Source organism: Triticum aestivum, chromosome 1D (assembly GCF_018294505.1).
Source record: "Triticum aestivum cultivar Chinese Spring chromosome 1D, IWGSC CS RefSeq v2.1, whole genome shotgun sequence".
In the NCBI taxonomy this organism is placed as follows: Eukaryota; Viridiplantae; Streptophyta; class Magnoliopsida; order Poales; family Poaceae; genus Triticum; species Triticum aestivum.
Window position 1 is genome coordinate 32,555,009 of NC_057796.1, and position 24,526 is coordinate 32,579,534.

The window sequence follows — 24,526 nt, forward strand, 5'->3', positions numbered from 1 at the left end:
AAACGGGAGTGAAATCGGATGGACTGACAGCTGCTGGAGGTTCTGTGCACGCCGGGCCCGTGGTCGAGGATTAGTGGCACTCGTAATGCTGGAGTAGCCGTGTCGCCTGCGATTGCCTCCCTGGTGGCTGCTGGAGTGGCTCCACCATCTTCGTACATGGTGACTATGCACCAGGCCGAATGATCAACGAGATGATCATTCCAATAATTTTCATCAGTATAACAGTATTTTTTTATGTTATATAAGACTATCCTCATAAAAGAACAATAACCAGTATATAGTTACAGATATATAGGCATATTCCATGCCAAACCTAGTAGTATCAATCTAATATGCTTTGAAAAAAAAGACTGAAAATTTTAGTGCAAACCACTGAAAATATCACTGGTCATAGCTGGAACTTGAATAGAATAGATGCATCCTAGCTACTAAGACTTCGGCTGGTATGGGGCTGCCATGGCCGGCTTGTATGGGCAACCCATGTAACGAGGTATACACCGTGCCAGGAACCTTCTGAGGACGGGTGAACAAAATATAGTAAAATTTGTAAGTATAAACTCAAGAAGGACAATATCAGTGCTAGGCTGCTAGCACACAAGATAACCGTTTTTCCATAACAAAGGTCTTTATTTTGGTTTCCTCTATCTATAGTCCCACACTGGGTAGAACTCAGTTTGATTTATAACTCAACATCAAGTGGAGTGAGAGAGTGACCGGTAAAAGAGATACCTATGCCAATAAGCATGTTTAAAAGAGACACCTATGTGAATAAGCAACATGCCTAGTTATTGAACCGATGGAACCACAAGTAGTATTAAAATTCCTATTTGCAGGCGACATCCCATTGTAATCGAATATCAACTCACACTCAATACATGCACTCCAAATGGAAATAGTATGCCCAAAGAGAATGCCAACTATCTATATATACCGTGGCTGCATGGCGAAGATGACGTTGTATAAGCGTGTTGGCCATCACATTGATATGCATGCCAGTTAGGAAGCAATTTTACGACCTATGTTGTTTATTTTGAGACGTTGGAGTCCACCAAATTCAGTCAAGTCTTACTCTAGAAAGCAACATTCGATTGTAGTCCAAGTCCACTTTCTTTATTAGTCACGACCATATTCCATGCCACTTGATATGTTTACAGTGTTGTGCCCTATTTAAAAACCTTCAGCTGCAAGCCGAGACAGAAGCTCTTCGTTTGCTCATTCTCTCTGATCTGAAATTGTGGGCGATGGCAGATGCGCAGAATTATGTGCCTAGTTATGCCTGCCTTATATTTAGGCTCTGTTCTCATCATGATTATGTTATGTATTCTGGACATGGGCTTGGTCCATCTTTCTTCTCTATAAAGTTTACATGCAGTTCTCCTGCATGGTCTGAAAAGAAAATTATGTGAGTAGTTTTTCTTTGTGCACTGGTTTGGAGTGGAGATAAGTGTGTATGTTTGTTCTACCGCCGTAGATTAATTGAATTCTTGTAAGCTATAAGTCTATAACTCTTGCCTTCTATGAAACTATGGTACGCATTTTGCGTATTTTTGAAAAAGGAGAAAACTTCTCTAGAGATTTTGAGATGTTCTTCTACGCTCCCGTTACTTCTCTTGTAAGCTAGCACACACCCAGGTTCTGTTTTCCACTGTTATGGCCTTGTGTACCGTCGGATCGAAAGGGCTTGGTTGGAAAGTAGTTTTCCACTGTTCTTTTTTCCACACTTACGAGAACTTGGTTTGATTTTTAGTTCAAACAACAAGTGTGAACCAATTCAAAGTCAGGCTACACTTTCAACTAATACCCAATGTCGTGCAATTTTCAGCATAGATGGTAAAGCAGTTCTGCAAATGAATTCAGCGTGAGGACAAGACATTTATGTTCAAAAGCATGAACGAGCATGCGTCTCACATGATTAAAACATGTGGTTAAGGATTAATACGCATGTATGGGTGCATATACCGAGGCTCGCGCTTAGTAGTAACAAATGTGAGGCATTCATGCATTGCTTGCTGTCTTGCCGATCAGTTTGATTCGTCAGTCAGTAGAGCAGAGGCAGGAAAGGGATAGGAGCATGCTCTCTCAGCTGTCTTGCTGATCGTATTTAGAGCAGCATGCCACTCAAGTCATAAACAACAGGCTTGTTCTCACAAAGAGAATGTATAAAGAGAAAAAAAAAGGGAAAGCCAGAGTCATAGCTACAGAAGCCAAACAAACTTGGTCCATTCAGTTTTCAAAATGGGTATATTTGCTTCATAAGGAACAATCGTATTGGCTGCAAAAGCAGTAAAAGTATATACTGGATGTATGAACAAGTACCTGAACCTTGTTGCATTGAGTAATTTTTGTGTGCGCGTCAGAATGGTTTTCGCTTGGGAGAAGTGTGTCAGGCCCATTGACTAAACTGTACGTAACATCAAGGTTTTTTGAAAAAAAAAATCAAGGTTTTTTGAAAAGCACATTCAGGTGACAAGGCAACCTTCTTTTCTCCACAAATGATTCAGGTTTCATCTTGATCTACAAGTTAGACTCCGCACTCTCCTTCCCCTTAAAAAGAACATTATATTCCTTGTGTCTAATCGAGAAACTAGTAAGGTATTGAAAATTACCAAACTAAATGTCTTTTTCTGTTTGCCATTTGGTGGAGACTCGTTCAGGAAAAGTGACCCTGAACTTAGCCCCGTTCTTCTGAAGGAGCACGAAAATGCTCTTCAGTTGACAATAGTGTCTGTCAAGAGACACCATCATGATTCGTGACCAAAAGTTTTAAAATGTTCCCAATTTATCAAATGTTTCAACAGACACCAACAGGAGGTTTCACTTTTTTGTTTTACCAATTTATGTAAATTTCAAAATGTTCCTATATACTAATTTTATAAAAAATGTTGTTCATTTATTTTTAAAAGTGTTATCATGTATGTAGAAAACATTCATCGGGTATTTAAAATCATATTCGGTGTGTATTTAAGAAACCTTTAACATGTATTAAAACATAGCCATCGTGTATTTAAAAAGCATTCATGTGCATTTCATGAGTATTCATTGTGTATTAAAAAATTTCATTCTATATTTAAATGGCCGTCAAGCACTCAAATAATGTTCATTGTGTATAGAAAAATGTACATGCATTTAAAAATATTTATAAAAAAGGAAAATAAAAAACTTAATCAAAATAAAAAGAAAACAATCTGGAATGTAAGTAAAACAAAAAATAGAATAAAACTCGAAATGAAAAAGGGGAAAGTGAAAGCAAGAAGAAGAAAAATATTTTAAAAAGCCGAGAGCGTGGACTGGGGACAAAATGTGCAAAGGCTACTTTAAAAACTCTTAGTGTTAATTGTACTGTGTTTATCATGTAGTAAAAAATGTGCAACATTATTTAGAAAATGGTCCTGTATTTAAAAATATGAACAATGTATTAGAAAAATGTTTAAAATTATAAAAAAAATGTTTACCTTGTATCAGAAAATCTTAAAATATTTAAAAACATTCGTCGTGCATTTAAAAAAATGTTCAACATGTGTTAAAAATGTTAAACATTATTTAAACACACGTTCTTGTGTATTAAAATATTTTTAATGTGTATTAAAACAATTATATGTTTGAAAGTGTTCAACATTATTTTAACAATGTTCATCTTGCATTAATGTTCCACATTATTTGGAAAATGTTCTTCGTGTATATAAAAATGTCAACATGTATTTAAAAATTTAGAGTGTATTAAAGGTACATACACAGTAAGTACAAATATATTTGGGAAATGAAACAAAAAATGAAATAACAAAGGACTACAACAGAAAAGGTAAAAAAGGAAAATAAGAAAACATGAAAAGACAAAAGCCGAAAAAATGCAAAGGAAAAAACAAAAAGAAACATAGAAAATAAAGATAAAACAAACAGGAAGGAAAACAAAAAAAAACTGAAAATGGTGAATCCATGGGAGCGAACATAGCAACCTACACATAGAACCGAAAAATAGAAAGAAACGAGAAAAGGCAACGCAAGTGTTTGGCCCTCGGAGCAACTGAGTAAACAAAAAAAACATAATGCTCCCTCCGCTCCAGAATATATGGTCCGTCTATTTTCTTAAAAGTCAAACATATGTGTGTCTCCAAGATTATAAAATAAATATCAGCATCTATACAATATTAAAAAAGTGAAAATATTATGATGGATATAATATGTTTGTTTGTTCTACCGCCCTAGATTGATATGCCTTTGGAGTGGAGATATGTGTGTATGTTTGTTCTACCGCCCTAGATTGATTCTATTCTTGTAAGCTATAAGTCTATAACTCTTGCCTTCTATGAAACTATGGTACGCATTTTGCGTATTTTTTAAAAAGGAGAAAACTTCTCTAGAGATTTTGAGATGTTCTTCTGCGCTCCCGTTACTGTCGGAGCTGAGAAGTTCGAAATGGGTGTACAGAATATAGGGAAGTTTGCAAGTATAACGGAATTATCATTGCTAGCACACACCCAGGTTCTGTTTTCCACTGTTATGGCCTTGTTTACCGTGGGATCGAAAGGGCTTGGTTGGAAAGTAGTTTTCCACTGTTCTTTTTCTCCACACTTACGAGAACTTGGTTTGATTTTTAGTTCAAACAACAAGTGTGAACCAATTCAAAGTCAGGCTACAGTTTTAACTAATCCCCAACGTAATGCAATTTTCAGCATAGATGGTACAGCAGTTCTGCAAATGAGTTCAGCATGAGGACAAGACATTTATGTTCAAAAGCATGAACAAGCATGCATCTCACATGATTAAAACATGTGGTTAAGGATTAATAAGCATGTGCAGGCGCATATACGTAGGCTCACGCTTAGCATTACTAAATGTACTGCTATCTAATCAGACATTCAGGCATTGCCCGTTGTCTTGCTGATCAGTTTGACTCGTCAGTCAGTAGAGCAGAGGTAGGAAAGGGATAGGAGCATGCACTAGGATCAACAGGGAAAAGTCAGGTCTCTCAGCTGTCTTGCTGATGGTATTTAGAGCAACATGTCACTCAAATCATAAACAACAGGCTTGTTCTGACAAAGAGAATGTATAAAGAGAAAAAAAGGGAAAGTCAGAGTCATAGCTACAGAAGCCAAACAAACTTGGTCCAGTCGATTTTGAAAATGGGTATATGTGCTTCGTAAGGAACAATCATATTGGCTGCAAAAGCAGTAAAAAAACATACTGGATGTATGCACAAGTACCTGAACCATGTTGCATTGTGTAATTTTTGTGTGCGTGTCAGAATGGTTTTCGCTTGGGAAAAGTTTGTCAGGCACATTGACTAAACTGTACAAAACATGGAGGCGTCAAAGGATGAGTGGATGACTCGTTGCCTCTTTCGAGGATCTTCTCAAAAGCACATCTAGGTTTTTTGAAAAGCACATTCAGGTGACAAGGCAACTTTCTTTTCTCTAGAAAAGTTTCAGGTTTCATCTTGATGGACAAGTTAGACTCTTCATTCTCCTTCCCCAGAATCAAGGAGCCACACTGGAACAGTAAAAGAACATTATATTCCTTGTGGCTAATCGAGTAATTAGTAAGGTATTGAAAATTACCAAACTAAATGTCCTTTTCTGTTTTACCATTTGGTGGAGACTCCTTCAGGAAAAGGGGCCCTGAACTTAGCTCCGTTCTTCTGAAGGAGCACGAAAATACTATTTAGTGGACAGTAGTGTCTGTCAAGAGACACCATCATGATTCGTGACCAAAAGTTTCGAAATGTTTATATACAAAATGTTCAAAATGTTTCAAGAGACACCAACAGGAGGTTTCACTTTTTTTGTTTTACCCATTTATGTATATTTCAAAATGTTCCAAAAAACAATTTTAATTGCTTATATACTAATTTATAAAAATGATCTTCATTTTTTAAATGTTATCATGTATTTAGAAAACGTTCATCGGGTATTTAAAATCACATTCGGTGTGTATTTACGAAACCTTTATCATGTATAGAAACATAGCCATCCTGTATTTAGAAAACATTCATGTGCATTTCAGGAGTATTCATCGTGTATTAAAAATGTTCATTTTATATTTAAAATATGATCGTCATGCATTCAAATAATTTTTATTGTGTATTGAAAATTATACATCCATTAAAAAGTATTGATAAATAAAAAGGAAAATAAAAAACATAATTAAAATAAAAGGTAAACAATCTGGAATATAAGTAAAAACAGAAAGTATGGAATAAAACTGGAAATGAAAAAAGAAAAGTGCAAAACAACAAGAAGAAAAAGACTGAAAAATGCCCGGGGGCGTGCGGGCAGGGGACAAATTGTGCAAAGTCTATTTTAAAAATGCTTAGCGTTCATTGTACATTATTTGAAAATTTTGGTCATGTATTTAAAAATATTCGACCTGTATTAGAGAAATGTTTAAAATTATAACACAATGTTTATCTTGTATCAGAAAATCTTAAAATATCGAACAATGTTCGTCATGCATTTAGAAAATGTTCGACATGGGTTGAAAATGTTAAAATTTATTTTAACACGTGTTCTTGTGTATTAATATATGCTTGACGCGTACTGATACAAATAAACATATGTTAAAAATGTTCAACATTATTTTAACAATGTTCATCGTGCATTAATGTTCGACATTATTTTGGAAATGTTCTCCGTATATATGAAAATGGTCGACATGTATTTATAAAATTTTAAGAGTGTATAGAAGGTACATATACAATAAGTAAAAATATATTTGACAATTGAAACAAAAAAATGAAATAACAAAGAACTACAACAAAAAAGGTAAAAGAAAGGAAAATAAAAACATGAAAAGAGAAAAGCGGAAAAAATGCAAATGGAAAAACAAAAAGAAACATATAAAATAAAAGGAAAAGAAGCATGAAAGAAAACAAAAAAATGCTAAATCCATGGGAAAATAGAAAGAAACAAAAAAAAGGCAACATATGTGTTGGCCCTGGGAGCAACCGAGTAACAAAAAAAAAACATAATGCTCCCTCCGCTCCAGAATATATGGTGCGTCTATCTTCGTGAAAGTCAAACATATGTGTGTTTCCAAGATTATAAAATAAATATCAGCAGCTATACAATATTAAAAAAGCATGAATATAATATTCATGATGGATATAATATGAAAATATTTTTCATGTTGGAAGGAAGGCACTCATTATAAAAAATATATAAAGATACTTTAACATCATTCTCTAAAATAAACCCGAGACCCCTACCAAAGAGTCACAGAGAAGCAGGAACAAGAAAAAAAAATCAACATTGTTCCTTGTCTTAGCGAGATTGAATGCACTGAACAACACAATAAGCAGCTGAAAGTTCTTGCCTCCAGAAGAAAAGTAGACATGGGGAGATTAGATTGCTTTTTCTTTTTCCTCTTGAAAGGCGACAAGTGAAAGCCTTCCTCCCCTCGATCTTCACCGGCGTGCTCGTGGATTTGCCTCCCCTCCACCTGCCGCTCCGGCGGCCCGTGGAGGCGTCGGCGGCTCGTTTTGGCGGCAGCAATGGTTGTTCGGTGGTCCATGGACCTCGATGTAATTTTTATTGTGTTTGAGGTGTTTTGTACTTCTGGTGAATCTTTAATAGATTTGATCTTTTCGCAAAAAAGAAAAGAAAGTAGACATACATGTATTTTAGATTTGTAGATATTTCTTAGTTCCTAAAATTGCAGATATTTCATTCAAGCATTGATCCACCCATATAAAGATGGAATAATTTATAATGTTAACAATTACCGTTCGCACTGAGAAGATTATTTTATACGGACTTTCATTCTTCCTAAGTATATAGCAATAATAACCACACATATCAAACCAACTGGAAGAAATCATGTTGATGAGTTCAAAGCAAAGACCAAAACTAAGGATGAACGAATCCGAATTTACCGAATTGGTTTAACTAGTACAAATGCCCGTGCGTTGCACCGGGCAAAAAAAGACACATGTGCCATTGTGCATCATTTTTTATATCCAGTTTTAATAAATGCCCATAATAAGGTTCAACATGGAAAATTCCTTATTTTAAATAAAAGTTAAGATTTTCATAAAAATTGGAACACTTAATAATTAACGTTTTTTTTATCAAAATTGGAACATTTCCTAAAAAAGAATAGTTTTTTAGGAAAAAGACTTTTTTACATATATTTTTTAGAGCATTTTTGCTAGGGAATTTTTACAGATGGTCGTTTGCTTGGGAAGAGTTTGTTCCTTTTTTTAATGCCTGTGAGTTGCAATGCGTACAATCTTGCAAAACCTGCTCATTGCTTTCCGCCACAGTTGCCGCAGAGGGAGGACAAACGGCGCACGAAGACCACCATGGTTGGCATGGAGGGAGGACAACGACCCGCGAAGACGCCTCGAGGGAGATAGGGTAGGTCGCCGGAGCACCAAAACAACGTGGTCGTGATTCTCTGTTTATTCCAAACCTTAATGAAGAGTTGCCACACACTGAAGAAACAGAGCATCATCCATCGGAAGCAACACACAAACCAGGAGGAGCAGCATAGTTCATATCTTCAGATTGAGGGTATCATATTTGTGGAAATTAAATAATAAGAGCACTGCAATTGCTAGTAAACTACATGATAATTTCAAGCAATACACAGGACCACCATCATATCTTCAAATATACTTTATTGTCATTCTGGACATGTATTTGGTCCTTCATACAACATATATATGCATTGATCACCTATATAATTAAGATTATTTTTAAATACATTAGTAATAGATATTAGTGATTAATAACAATTTTCCTGTTTGACTACTTACATCATCATTTACCCACTCTTTTTCATCTAGCAGACACATCAACTGATTTTGTAACACAGAACTCCCATCGATCTGAACCAACAATTGTTTTCTGAAAGGTGATTCTATTGCTATATGAGCACATAGATCATGATCGGTCAATGTATTGTCTGCAAAAAAATCAAATACTTTAATAATATATTGAATACAAAAGTACACAGAATAAATCAAACAAATACCTTGTGGTAGATAATCATATTTCTCTTCAACTATGATCTCTTTATTGGAATCTGGTTCCTTAACATCATGTAATGGTAAAACTGATTCCGGCACAATCGATTCAAAACATTCAGAAATTGGAGAAGATACTGACATAGTTGGTGATGGCTCCAGAACACCTGTTTCAGAATTTTTTGCTTTTTTTGAAGGTCGGTTATCCAAATCCTCTGCAATGTTCATTTCAGCGATGTCATCTATTTTCTGCAGTTACAACATAAACAAAAGGTAAGCCTCAAACCATTATTTTGTTTGAATATTTCAGATTGTGCAAAGATAGAGTCAACAGGGAATTGTATCAAATATGGAGCAAATAGAATAGGCTACTGTTGCCACCACCAAGGGAAGCACACGGCTGACACATAAATATATTTTGTATTATATATGATGCAAAAGTAATCTTGAGCACTGATTTACTCATTGACGAAAAACTGACTAAAAATCAGTACAACCTTTTTAGTTCATTTATTGACTGAAGTGTGGCATTTATGAATATGTAATACTACCTAATCCAAATACATATGCCACCTGATACACGTCTATGTGTTTGCTGGACATATTCTAGAATAGATGTTGTCTATGTATGACAAACCAGTAATAATAATAAATCAACAGCAGCAGCAACATGTATAGAAATTATGCAATTTGCAGTCACCAAATGGCATGTCCGGTAGCCGAATCTCCTTGGCATCCACCTGAGTTCTACCAGACGCCTTTGGCACCTGCACGCGCACACACAACAGAGACATCAAACCCAATTATCCTACACTTGAACAACAACATTTTAGTTTGGACGAAATTTTCTCGAAAAAAATTATATCAATCGATGCCAAAATTCAGAATCAGCATGTATACAACAAATTAATACAATGCTAGACCATTAGCAGAAAACAAATTCTTAGCTAGACCTATAAACTAAAGCAATGAGCCAATTATGACTGAACCAATTTCAGTCAGGAGCAACATCAGAATGATTTCAGCATGCAATTGGAATTCATTAGTACTATATTAGTAGGGCGTTGATAGATTATGAAATCCATAAAGCATTATGACTGAAGAATAACCAAGCAAATTCAAACAGTGACAAGCAAGCAAATATTTTCAGAAGGTCAAGACGATTCCCAGCGAAAAAAAGTTGCAGCCCCTGCTGCCTGCTAGGAAGTAATGCTATGCTCAGATTCCCTCTTTAAGTACTGCCAGAGCAGTCTAGTCGATAGGTGTAAGTTTTCTTCAGAAAGTTCAGTAGTTTCAGAGTTCTTCAGTTTCAGTTTTTCTGTTAGAGCACGAGGGCATGATCGTTGTGTGTTTCGTGCGAATATGTAGGAAGCCAGCTGCACGACTTCGCCTGTGGGATGGCGCGGGCACGATGGGGTTGTTGCGAGCATCACGACATCACTTTAGATCGCTGAATAAAAGGATAAGCTGAAAAACAGCAGAACCCGGGCTGCACAAAAACCACTTGTCTATGTTCTTTTTCGTCTGTGTCCAGAGTGAGAGAACAAGAGCGAGAGAGAGGTAGGAGGTGCTCCGGCGAGCATCTCCGGCAACATAATAGTCAGTTGACCTTAGGGCTATGTATCTCGATGTGTAACATGACTTTCATATCTTCTTTTTGTGATGTTGTAAAACTAACCAAGATCAGATGCCTGACTAATTACTGCCTCCATGGAGGATTGAGGATGCCTGATTAAGCTGAACTTCCATGGTAGCCTGATTGTTCCGGCACAGAAAAACAGGGGTCAAGGGGATACATACCTCTGATGTAGAAGACGCAGGCGACATCGCAGTGCTGGACCAATGTTCTTGTACCTCCGGCAAACTCGGCGCTTCTTCCTCCGGCGAACTCGGCGGCGACATTAGATGTTCCTCCAAAATTGATCTGATGGAGATTATGGCTGAGTACCCTTCCTTCTCATACCAAAAAACAGCAATCCGGGTTCGGCACTCCATTGACTTGTGTTCGACAAGGACACGGTCTACAATCAATCCAAATTGGACACGGGACTTGCGCGCGAGCACGACCTGCATTCCTCTGCTCCGACCGCGCCCGACGCCCGCGCCGGCGACTCCTCCGGCCCTCGCCACGCCGGCGACCACCAAGAACCCCGCCACCTCCTCGCCTCCGCTTGCTGCTCGTCGCCAGGAGCGCCGCCACCCTTCTTTCTCCTGACACCGGCGGCCATAGGAGCCCCGTCGTCCCTGGTGGTTGGCCCGCTTGAGCAGGGGAGGCCAACGAGATGGTCATGCGCGAGCAGAGGAGGTCGCGGACAGCGACGGAAGGAGGAGGCGCGGGCGAAGCGGGGATGATGGAGCTCGGGGCGCGGCGCGCTCGCGTGGAGGAATGAGGCGCACGGGACTGGGCGAGGGGAAGCAGCAGCACGCGGTGCGAGGGGAGGTCCCGCGGCGACGGGGCACCAGAAAACAGAGCCGGACGGCGGAGGTGCTGCAGGAGCGGCACTCGGGCGCGAGGTGAGGAGGCGGGGCAGAGGAAGGGGAGGCCGGAGGTGGTCCTCGCCGACCATGGAGGGACGCAGGCGCGAGGGGGAGGATGAGAGGAAACAGAATAGTGGCCTGCTGGTGGCTGCGGGCGATGGCGGGTGGCGAGGGGTCGTCGGAGCGGCGTCGTGGACGCCGGCACCAAGCGGCGGCGAGTGACCGGCGGTGGAGTCTGGAATGGATAAGGAATATAAGGACTGACTGCGGGCTGAATTCCAACTAATGCAGGGGCTTGTTTGCAAAAATGAAACGTTTCCTTAGGAACTCACTTAATATAGGACTGCGGGTTGAATTCAACAAACAACAGGGGCTTGTTTTGCAAAAATGGTCACGACGCGATAGCTGGTTTATTAGTAGGTAAAGATTACGAGAAACATTCTACTCTACAATGGGAGTGACTACAATAGAAGAACACCTTGTGATGCAAAAATAGAAAAACAGATCTGGGCCGTCAGCTCTAGTGTGGATGGCACAGATTCTAGTGAAGGGATCCTAGGCCACTTAATGTGCATTTTATGAAAATCCCCCTGCTAGTAGTTAGATCAAATAGACTTTTGCAATAACTACCTCCACTTTTTCATGTCCAAACGTTCTGTTATGAGACTGTAATATCTTCACACCTTCATTCCTGCTCCCTCCTTTTGCACATATGTATTGCATGTGTATTAAGTACAATACTGAGTCCTACCATATCAATTAATTATGCAGGAAACTGAACAAGATGGTCAATCAAGAGTATGTAAACATATGTCAAAGATATTTAAGTACATGAAAAAAGCAATCAAGACACCCTCTTGGCCTCTTGAACTACATGGCTAGCTGGACCATCACAGGCGCTAATGAGTGAGTACATGTAAGTAGAACCATCTCAGGCACAAGCGAACTGTGTACATGTCAAAATGGACCATTCCAAGCACAAATACTTCCTCCGTTCCTAAATATTTGTCTTTTTAAAGATTTTAAAGGACTATCACATACGGATGTATATAGACATATTTTAGAGTGTAGATTCGCTCATTTTGCTCCGTATGTAGTCACTTGTTGAAATCTCTAGAAAGACAAATATTTAGGAATGGAGAAAGTACTTGAGTACATGTCAAGCTGGACTATCCCCGGAACAATTGTTCAGTACATGTCAAACTGGAGCATCCCAGGCACAACACAAGAAGATATACTCCCTCCATTTCAAAATTTAGCCTTTTGTAGAGATTTCAATACGGACTGCATATGGATGTATATACACATTTTTAGAGTGTAGATTCACTCATTTTGCTCCAATATGTAGTTTATATTGGAATCTCTAAAAGGGCTTAATTATATTTAAGAACGGAGGGAGTGCATATCAAGTAATAAATAACATGACAGGATCAACAAGCATTGTTAGCAAAAATTGCATTAGGGTACTGTACATCGCAGGCAATGCTTAGTCCAAAGGACTAATAATCATCACTCAACAAACATTGCGACTAAAAACTGCATCAACGTTTCTATGTTGATGGTACACAACAGTTGCCTCCAGCCGTAGTTCTTCTTGCTCGAGCTTCTTGTCCTGGGAGAAATCAAACTAACAAACACGATCCAGTTAGCAAAAGTCCATGTATGCGTCATACATTCATGCTTAAACCTGTGTGCTGCACATACCTAAAGTATGTTTTTTATGCTAGAACTGGCAGACAATTATAAAAAGAGCTCACTGTCCATCAACTTTTCACTGAATGAATGCGTATTGTGACGATAAATGGAACAACCGTAGATATTATTATTTTCAGTCCAACGTCCTAAATTTCAAATTGAGGATTATCTACCCGTCCTTAACCTACTAACTTGGTTCCAGAGTACTTAACAGTTAAACATAATGTCCAAATTAGACTGCCAAACCACCAAGAACAGTAGCAATACATCATCAAATCGAAGTTGCAAAAGTGCATCATTCATGCACGAGCAGATTTGACATGAACAAGTACAAGAAAATAAAACTAAATGCATCATACGTCTACTAGCTAATAAAATTGAGATGGAGCACAAATGTACTAGCTAATACTACAAGTTAACATCTACTCCATTGCAGGTGAATGATTAACCACCAGAAAAATTGAGATGGGAGTATTAACTTGTGGAGTATTTACCAGAAAAGTTAACCACCATGGTAACACCTTGTAGGTTCGCACCACGTCACAGGGGCTGGTCCGGAAGGAGCCGAGGAGCTCACCAACGATTTGCAGCCGACGAGGTCGAGGAGGACGCGAGCTGATGCTGTAGAGGCGGTGACGAACCAGTCGCTGCCGGAGCCTGAGATGGGAGGTCGTGACGAACACACTGCGGCGCGGATCTTAGCACTCCAGGAGCTCCGATCTGGTTGGCTTCAAACTGGACCATCGGCGATTCGGAGGCACGGCGGGCACGAGCCATCGGAGAGATGGAACATCACCTCCGGTGTGCGTACTCGCCCAGCTTGCTTGAGGGATCCGGCCCGGCGCCGGCGCCGGCGCCGCCGTTGTGGAGGGGAATTTTAGGTCGCTGCGACTACGTACGTACGGGATTGGGTTTGAACGAGGACATCGGGAAGAAATTAACCTTCAGCGAGGGAGCTTTTTGCAAGTTGTGTACCCAGATCGCTCCACCTGAATCTGGGACATCGATCTTCCATCCAGTGGTACAGATTCGGTTTTTCTATTTTTTCATCTCACGCTCTCATTCTATTGTAGTCGTTGGCTTGATCTTGCAGTGTAAGGAATTTTCTGTTAGCCTCCTTGCAATGGTACCCTCAAAACGGAAAAGCTCCCCTCTGGCGTGGGTCCCAGTTGTCATCGTCATCTCACCTTCTCTCTTCTCCTGCGCCGCGGGCCTTGACGCCGCCGCCCCTGTCGCCCTTGACGCTCCGCCGCATCTGCGAGTTCCCCCGCCACCGCCGCCGATTATGCAAGCTGAGCAGCCTCAGGTCGACGCCGTTCGCCTGCCCGACCTCACCTCTCTCAATCGGCTCCAGAGAGGGGAGGACTTCGGAGTTCGGACGGGAGGTGCCAGGACCACGAGCAGATAGCAGTACGCGGCTTCCCCAAATTCAGTTAAGTCAGCATCCTCTTAATAATTCGATTCATCATTTGGTAATTACAGGTTGCGGTCAATCATCATCCTCGTCATGGCCACCTGAAGCGTTAATGAAAAGTTATCGATCTACAATCCTGCATCTGGTACCCGAGGAAAAAAGGTTATCGATCTACAAATCGGATGTGGTATGTTGAATCTCTTGGATCTCCTGCCTTAACATATTCTGGAAGGAATGATAGTGACTTGTGAGGACTTGTTTCAGCAGCGCCAGAGCCAGACAAAGTTCAGGACTCACGACTGTCGGTCTTCATTCAGACGTTCAGTTTTGGAGGAAAAAAAATGGTCAACAATGCATGCTTGTGTGGAGCAGATTGTAGGAAGGTCTTGCGCGCGGTCTTTCGAGGAATCAGCTCCACAGACCACAATCTGGCCGAGCATGGCCTACACGGCAAACCCAGCAATCACTTTCTTTGGACATACTGTAATCGATGGATACACTGAAACAATGTCGAATCAAGTGAATCAGTAGCCGGTTGTTAACAGGGAGGACTTCGGATGGGAGGTTCCTCCAATTCAGTTAGGACGCATTCTCTTAATAATGCGAGTCAGTTGCTAGTTACGGGTTGCTTAGCTCGGATTGTCTGGTTCAGCATGTTGCGCAAGGAAGGGTTGAGCTCGTTCCTGCAGCGGCAGTCTCTATTCCGTTCTATTTTTAACTGTTCAATGATGCATGCTTGTGTGGAGCAGATTGTCTGGTTCCACAACCTGGCCAAGCATGGTCTACAAGGCAAGGCAAGCCTCCCAATTACTTTCTTTAGAACAATCAACGGCGTCAGCGGACTATATATCCACGTATAAGTACAATGTGTGCGCTCTGGAGCTTCATTTATGAACTAGTCCTGGAGCACAACATGAGCCTTCTCCTAGCCTTGGAGCTGCTACTGTTCCTACTTGTCTTGCCACATCTTTCTTCTGCCTCAAATTCTAATCATTCTTCACTCGATCGGCGAGCAGAGGCACTTCTCCAATGGAAATCTAACCTAAGCTATTGGCCCGATGATCTCCTCGACTCATGGACAAAGGGGAGCAGCCCTTGTAACTGGACTGGTGTTACCTCACTACCAGAATAACTGCTTACGCCGACGGCCTCATCTATGCCGACGGCCCCCGTCGGCATAGATGGACCTATGCCGACGGCCAAGGACAGGCCGTAGGCGTAGAAAAGCCGTCGACATACATCCATCTATGCCGACGGGGCCGTCGGCATAGACGAGGCCGTCGGGACCGCTTGAGATACGCCTACGGGGCCCGTCGGCATAGCCCGGGCCCACCTACCCGGTCAGCGTTGACCGTTTGACGGCGTTGAAACTACGCCGACGGGAGGTAACGGCGGCCGTCGGTATATCTATGGCAGAGGTAAGCCTACGGCATAACCGTCGGCATAGACCTGGCCCATGCCCCTCTGCCACGTCATCGATCCGTGTGCCATGCCACATCATCGATCCGTGGGACTGCACCTCCGTGTGCGCACATCATACATTTATTTTACTTTATTTTTTTATTTTTACTTTATTTTAGTTTTTGTTTTTGCATAAGATAATTATGCCTTATCTACAAAAACATACCCCCATGGTATATCGATTGCCCCCCGTTACGAACGTCGCTATCGCCGTGTCACGGAGGGGGGAAACGGTCGACACGGAGGGAATTCTGGTTAGTGAGGGGATTCGGGGTGTAGCTATGTAACCGAAACATCGCACGGGTCCCGATGCATATGTGAAAGTGTTCAGGCATGCGTAGACGCCCGTCTTGGGGCTCCGCGGTGTGGCCCCCCTGCACGCAAGGCAGTGCTGCCGTCACTTGGAGGGGGCCAAACCCCAGAGACGCGTGCCGCCTCTTCGGACATGCCACCACACCGTACGGCATGTATGAGGTCCCGGTGCGACGCTCCAGTGGCATTGCTACCCCCCAGGCCCCCCCGTCCCGCCTAACCCTGTAACGTTTGACCACAGGATCTAGCCCTTTGACTTTGCACGGACGGGCTTTGAGCAGTGGACCTATCCACCCGGTTGTGTTAGGTCAGCCCATAGGAACACTTTGGAGCAACATCCGGGCCAGACCCATAGCAAGATCCCCTCCGTGTAGACCCGACGCGTCCGTTTCCCCCTCTAGGTGCCGGCGGCGGCGCCGTCCGTGAGGGGGGGGGGCACACCCCGGAGACGTGTGCCGGGCGTTTGCACCCGCCACAACACTTCCAGACTTGTGAGAGGCCGCCTACGCAAGATTTGGCGGCATGCTAGCCCCCGGAGGCCGCCGGCCACAGTCGTAGACACGCGAAGAGCAATCCGCGTAGAGGGAATTGTTCAGATACTTCTCCATCACGAACAATTATGAAAAATTACCATCAGTCCTACATCACATGTGCCCACGTCGTGTAAAAAACTCATGATTTTATCGCGCTCCGAGTATTTAATAATATTCACGCAACATCGTTACCGCAAAACGTCTACTACCGTGTCATCGCCGTCCGTGAGGGGGGCACACCCCGGAGACGCGTGCCGCCTCTTCGGACATGCCACCACACCACCCGCATGCATGAGGGCCCGGTGCGACGCTCGGGTGGCATTGCTACCCCCCAGGCCCCCCGTCCCGCCTAACCCTGTAGCGTTTGACCACGGGATCTAGCCCTTTGACTTTGCACGGACGGGCTTTGAGCAGTGGACCTATCCACCCGGTTGTGTTAGGTCAGCCCATAGGAACACTTTGGAGCAACATCCGGGCAAGACCCACAGCAAGATCCCCTCCGTGTAGACCCGACGCGTCCGTTTCCCCCCTCCAGGTGCCGGCGGCGGCGCCGTCCGTGAGGGGGGCACACCCCGGAGACGCGTGCCGGGCGTTTGCACCCGCCACAACACTTCCAGACTTGTGAGAGGCCGCCTATGCAAGATTTGGCGGCATGCTAGCCCCCGGAGGCCGCCGACCACAGTCGTAGACACGCGAAGAGCAATCCGCGTAGAGGGAATTGTTCAGATACTTCTCCATCACGAACAATTATGAAAAATTACCATTAGTCCTACAACACATGTGCCCATGTTGTGTAAAATACTCATGATTTTATCGCGCTCCGAGTATTTAATAATATTCATGCCGCATCGTTACTACAGAACGTCTACTACCGTGTAATCGCCGTCCGTGAGGGGGGGCACACCCCGGAGACGCGTGCCGCCTCTTCGGACATGCCACCACACCACCCGCATGCATGAGGGCCCGGTGCGACCCTCGGGTGGCATTGCTACCCCCCAGGCCCCCCGTCCCGCCTAACCCTGTAGCGTTTGACCACGGGATCTAGCCCTTTGACTTTGCACGGACGGGCTTTGACCAGTGGACCTATCCACTGTTGGGGATCGTAGCAGAATTTTAAAATTTCCTACGCATCACCAAGATCCATCTATGGAGTATACTAGCAACGAGGGGAAAGGAGTGCATCTACATACCCTTATAGATCGCGAGCGGAAGCGTTGAAGTGAACGGGGTTGATGGAGTCGTACTCGCCGTGATCCAAATCACCGATGACCGAGTGCCGAATGGACGGCACCTCCGCGTTCAACACACGTACGGAGCAGCGACGTCTCCTCCTTCTTGATCCAGCAAGGGGGAAGGAGAGGTTGATGGAGATCCAGCAGCACGACGGCGTGGTGGTGGATGTAGCGGGATCTCGGCAGGGCTTCGCCAAGCTTCTGCGAGAGGGAGAGGTGTTGCAGGGGGAGAGGGAGGCGCCAGGGGCTGTTGTGTTGCTGCCCTCCCTCCCCCCCACTATATATAGGGACCCCTGGGGGGGCGCCGGCCCTGGGAGATCAGATCTCCAAGGGGGGGCGGCGGCCAAGGGGGAAGGGGGGTGGCTTCCCCCCCAAGCCAAGTGGGGCGCCCCCCACCCCTAGGGTTTCCAACCCTAGGCGCAGGGGGAGGCCCAAGGGGGGGCGCCCCAGCCCACTAAGGGCTGGTTCCCTTCCCACTTCAGCCCATGGGGCCCTCCGGGATAGGTGGCCCCACCCGGTGGACCCCCGGGACCCTTCCGGTGGTCCCAGTACAATACCGATAACCCCCGAAACTTTCCCGGTGGCCGAAACTGGACTTCCTATATATAATTCTTCACCTCCGGACCATTCCGGAACTCCTCGTGATGTCCGGGATCTCATCCGGGACTCCCAACAACTTTCGGGTTTCCGCATACTCATATCTCTACAACCCTAGCGTCACCGAACCTTAAGTGTGTAGACCCTACGGGTTCGGGAGACATGCAGACATAACCGAGACGCCTCTCCGGTCAATAACCAACAGCGGGATCTGGATACCCATGTTGGCTCCCACATGTTCCACGATGATCTCATCGGATGAACCACGATGTCGAGGATTCAATCAACCCCGTATACAATTCCCTTTGTCAATCGGTATGTTACTTGCCCGAGATTCGATCGTCGGTATCCCAATACCTTGTTCAATCTCGTTACCGGCAAGTCTCTTTACTCGTACCGTAATGTATGATCCCGTGGCTAACTCCTTAGTCACATTGAGCTCATTATGATGATGCATTACCGAGTGGGCCCAGAGATACCTCTCCGTCACACGGAGTGACAAATCCTAGTCTCGATCCGTGCCAACTCAACAGACACTTTCGGAGATACCCGTAGTGCACCTTTATAGTCTCCCAGTTACGTTGTGACGTTTGGCACACCCAAAGCACTCCTACGGTATCCGGGAGTTGCACGATCTCATGGTCTAAGGAAAAGACACTTGACATTGGAAAAGCTCTAGCAAATGAACTACACGATCTTTGAGCTATGCTTAGGATTGGGTCTTGTCCATCACATCATTCTCCTAATGATGTGATCCCGTTATAAATGACATCCAATGTCCATAGTCAGGACACCCATGACTATCTATTGATCAACGAGCTAGTCAACTAGAGGCTTACTAGGGACACGTTGTGGTCTATGTATTCACACATGTATTATGATTTCCGGATAACACATTTATAGCATGAACAATAGACAATTATCATGAACAAAGAAATATAATAATAACCATTTATTATTGCCTCTAGGGCATATTTCCAACAGTCTCCCACTTGCACTAGAGTCAATAATCTAGTTACATTGTGATGAATCGAACACCCATAGCGTTCTGGTGTTGATCATGTTTTGCTCTAGGGAGAGGTTTAGTCAACGGATCTGCTACATTCAGGTCCGTATGTACTTTACAAATATCTATGTCTCCATTTTGAACACTTTCACGAATGGAGTTGAAGCGACGCTTGATATGCCTGGTCTTCCTGTGAAACCTGGGCTCCTTGGCAAGGGCAATAGCTCCAGTGTTGTCACAGAAGAGAGTCATCGGGCCCGACGCATTGGGAATCACCCCTAGGTCGGTAATGAACTCCTTTATCCAGACTGCTTCCTGTGCTGCCTCTGAGGCCGCCATGTACTCCGCTTCACATGTAGATCGCGCCACGACGCTTTGCTTGCAACTGCACCAGCTTACTGCCCCTCCATTCAAAATATACACGTATCCGGTTTGTGACTTAGAGTCATCCAGATCTGTGTGGAAGCTAGCGTCGACGTAACCCTTTACGACGAGCTCTTCGTCACCTCCATAAACGAGAAACATATCCTTAGTCCTCTTCAGGTACTTCAGGATATTCTTGACCGCTGTCCAGTGTTCCATGCCGGGATTACTTTGGTACCTTCCTACCAAACTTACGGCAAGGTTTACATCAGGTCTGGTACACAGCATGGCATACATAATAGACCCTATGGCCGAGGCATAGGGGATGACACTCATCTTTTCTCTATCTTCTGCCATGGTCGGGCATTGAGCCGTGCTCAATTGCACACCTTGCAATACAGGCAAGAACCCCTTCTTGGACTGATCCATATTGAACTTCTTCAATATCTTGTCAAGGTACATAATTTGTGAAAGACCAATGAGGCGTCTTGATCTATCTCTATAGATCTTGATGCCTAATATATAAGCAGCTTCTCCAAGGTCCTTCATTGAAAAACATTTATTCAAGTAGGCCTTTATACTTTCCCAGAATTCTATATCATTTCCCATCAATAGTATGTCATCCACATATAATAAGAGAAATGCTACAGAGCTCCCACTCACTTTCTTGTAAACACAGGCTTCTCCATAAGTCTGTGTAAACCCAAACGCTTTGATCATCTCATCAAAGCGAATGTTCCAACTCCGAGATGCTTGCACCAGCCCATAGATTGAGCGCTGGAGCTTGCATACCTTGTTAGCATTCTTAGGATCGACAAAACCTTCCGGCTGCATCATATACAATTCTTCCTTAAGAAAGCCATTAAGGAATGCCGTTTTGACGTCCATTTGCCATATCTCATAATCATAGAATGCGGCAATTGCTAACATGATTCGGACGGACTTCAGCTTCGCTACGGGTGAGAAAGTCTCATCGTAGTCAACCCCTTGAACTTGTCGATAACCCTTAGCGACAAGTCGAGCCTTATAGATGGTCACGTTACCATCCGCGTCTGTCTTCTTCTTAAAGATCCATTTATTTTCTATGGCTCGCCGATCATCGGGCAAGTCAGTCAAAGTCCATACTTCGTTTTCATACATGGATCCTATCTCGGATTTCATGGCTTCTAGCCATTTGTCGGAATCCGGGCCCGCCATCGCTTCTTCATAGTTCGAAGGTTCACCGTTGTCTAACAACATGATTTCCAGGACAGGGTTGCCGTACCACTCTGGTGCGGAACGTGTCCTTGTGGACCTACGAAGTTCAGCAGTAACTTGATCCGAAGCTTCATGATTATTATCATTAACTTCCTCCCCAGTCGGTGTAGGCACCACAGGAACATCTTCCCGCGCTGCGCTACTTTCCGGTTCGGAAGGGGTGACTATAACCTCATCAAGTTCCACTTTCCTCCCACTTATTTCTTTCGAGAGAAACTCTTTCTCCAGAAAGGACCCGTTCTTGGCAACGAAGATCTTGCCTTCGGATCTGAGGTAGAAGGTATACCCAATAGTTTCCTTAGGGTATCCTACAAAGACGCATTTCTCCGACTTGGGTTCGAGCTTTTCAGGTTGAAGTTTCTTGACATAAGCATCGCATCCCCAAACTTTTAGAAACGACAGCTTAGGTTTCTTCCCAAACCATAATTCATACTGTGTCGTCTCAACGGATTTCGACGGAGCCCTATTTAAAGTGAATGCGGCTGTCTCTAAAGCATAGCCCCAAAATGAGAGCGGTAGATCGGTAAGAGACATCATAGATCGCACCATATCCAATAGAGTGCGATTACGACGTTCGGACACACCATTTCGCTGAGGTGTTCCAGGCGGCGTGAGTTGTGAAACGATTCCACATTTCCTTAAGTGTGTGCCAAATTCGTGACTTAAATATTCCCCTCCACGATCTGATCGCAGGAACTTTATTTTCCTGTCACGTTGATTCTCAACCTCACTCTGAAATTCCTTGAACTTTTCAAAGGTTTCAGACTTGTGTTTCATTAGGTAGACATACCCATATCTACTTAAATCATCAGTGAGAGTGAGAACATAACGATAGCCACCGCGAGCCTCAACACTCATCGGACCGCACACATCAGTATGTATGATTTCCAATAAGTTGGTTGCTCGCTCCATTGTTCCGGAGAACGGAGTCTTGGTCATATTACCCATGAGGCATGGTTCGCACGTGTCAAATGATTCGTAATCTAGCGACTCCAAAAGTCCATCAGCATGGAGCTTCTTCATGCGCTTGTCACCAATGTGACCAAGGCGGCAGTGCCACAAGTATGTGGGACTATCGTTATCAACTTTACATCTTTTGGTATTCACACTATGAATATGTGTAACATCACATTCGAGATTCATCAAGAATAAACCATTGACCAGCGGGGCATGACCATAAAACATATCTCTCATATAAATAGAACAACCATTATTCTCGGATTTAAATGAGTAGCCATCTCGAATTAAACGAGATCCAGATACAATGTTCATGCTCAAAGCTGGCACTAAATAACAATTATTGAGGTTTAAAACTAATCCCGTAGGTAAATGCAGAGGTAGCGTGCCGACGGCGATCACATCGACCTTGGAACCATTCCCGACGCGCATCGTCACCTCGTCCTTCGCCAGTCTCCGCTTATTCCGCAACTCCTGTTTTGAGTTACAAATATGAGCAACCACACCGGTATCAAATACCAAGGAGCTACTACGAGTACTGGTAAGGTACACATCAATTACATGTATATCACATATACCTGTGGTGTTGCCGACCTTCTTTTCCGCTAAGTATTTGGGGTAGTTCCGCTTCCAGTGACCACTTCCCTTGCAATAAAAGCACTCAGTCTCAGGCTTGGGTCCATTCTTTGACTTCTTCCCGGTAACTGGCTTACCGGGCGCGGCAACTCCCTTGCCGTCCTTCTTGAAGTTCTTCTTAGCCTTGCCTTTCTTGAACTTAGTGGTTTTATTTACCATCAACACTTGATGTTCCTTTCTGATCTCCACCTCCCCTGATTTCAGCATTGAATATACCTCAGGAATGGTCTTTTCCATCCCCTGCATATTGAAGTTCATCACAAAGCTCTTGTAGCTTGGTGGAAGCGACTGAAGGATTCTGTCAATGACCGCGTCATCCGGGAGATTAACTCTCAGCTGAGACAAGCGATTGTGTAACCCAGACATTCTGAGTATGTGCTCACTTACAGAACTGTTTTCCTCCATTTTACAGCTGAAGAACTTGTCGGAGACTTCATATCTCTCGACCCGGGCATGAGCTTGGAAAACCATTTTCAGCTCTTCGAACATCTCATATGCTCCATGTTTCTCAAAACGCTTTTGGAGCCCCGGTTCTAAGCTGTAAAGCATGCCGCACTGAACGAGGGAGTAATCATCAGCACGTGATTGCCAAGCGTTCATAACGTCTTGGTTCTCTGGGATGGGTGCTTCACCTAGCGGTGCTTCTAGGACATAATCTTTCTTGGCAGCTATGAGGATGATCCTCAGGTTCCGGACCCAGTCCGTATAGTTGCTGCCATCATCTTTCAGCTTGGTTTTCTCTAGGAACGCGTTGAAGTTGAGGACAACGTGGGCCATTTGATCTACAACACATATTGTAAAGATTTTAGACTAAGTTCATGATAATTAAGTTCATCTAATCAAATTATTCAATGAACTCCCACTCAGATAGACATCCCTCTAGTCATCTAAGTGAAACATGATCCGAGTTAACTAGGCCATGCCCGATCATCATGTGAGACGGACTAGTCAACATCGGTGAACATCTTCATGTTGATCGTATCTTCTATACGACTCATGCTCGACCTTTCGGTCTTCCGTGTTTCGAGGCCATGTCTGTACATGCTAGGCTCGTCAAGTCAACCCTAAGTGTATTGCGTGTGTTCCGAGGCCATGTCTGTACATGCTAAGCTCGTCAACACCCGTTGTATGCGAACGTTAGAATCTATCACACCCGATCATCACGTGGTGCTTCGAAACAACGAACCTTCGCAACGGTGCACAGTTAGGGGGAACACTTTCTTGAAATTATTATAAGGGATCATCTTACTCACTACCGTCGTTCTAAGCAAATAAGATGCAAAACATGATAAACATCACATGCAATCAAATAGTGACATGATATGGCCAATATCATTTTGCTCCTTTGATCTCCATCTTCGGGGCGCCATGATCATCTTCGTCACCGGCATGACACCATGATCTCCATCATTGTGTCTTCATGAAGTTGTCACGCCAACGATTACTTCTACTTCTATGGCTAACGCGTTTAGCAATAAAGTAAAGTAATTTACATGGCGTTATTCAATGACATGCAGGTCATACAAAAAATAAAGACAACTCCTATGGCTCCTGCCGGTTGTCATACTCATCGACATGCAAGTCGTGATTCCTATTACAAGAATATGATCAATCTCATACATC

At 43.6% G+C, this 24,526-nt stretch overlaps 2 long non-coding RNA genes across 2 annotated transcripts; both read right to left on the reverse strand.

Annotated features, from left to right (window-relative positions):
* Nucleotides 1-8,599: 8,599 nt before the first annotated feature.
* Nucleotides 8,600-12,117, reverse strand: LOC123164198 (uncharacterized). The gene is made up of 4 exons (XR_006482206.1): nucleotides 10,763-12,117; nucleotides 9,663-9,729; nucleotides 8,971-9,211; nucleotides 8,600-8,901 (listed from the first exon to the last, which is right to left on the reverse strand). It is a non-coding gene; the product is annotated as an uncharacterized lncRNA (long non-coding RNA).
* A 728-nt stretch (nucleotides 12,118-12,845) lies between these two features.
* LOC123180098 (uncharacterized) lies at nucleotides 12,846-14,401 on the reverse strand. The gene is made up of 2 exons (XR_006490721.1): nucleotides 13,630-14,401; nucleotides 12,846-13,067 (listed from the first exon to the last, which is right to left on the reverse strand). It is a non-coding gene; the product is annotated as an uncharacterized lncRNA (long non-coding RNA).
* Between the last annotated feature and the right edge of the window lie 10,125 nt (nucleotides 14,402-24,526).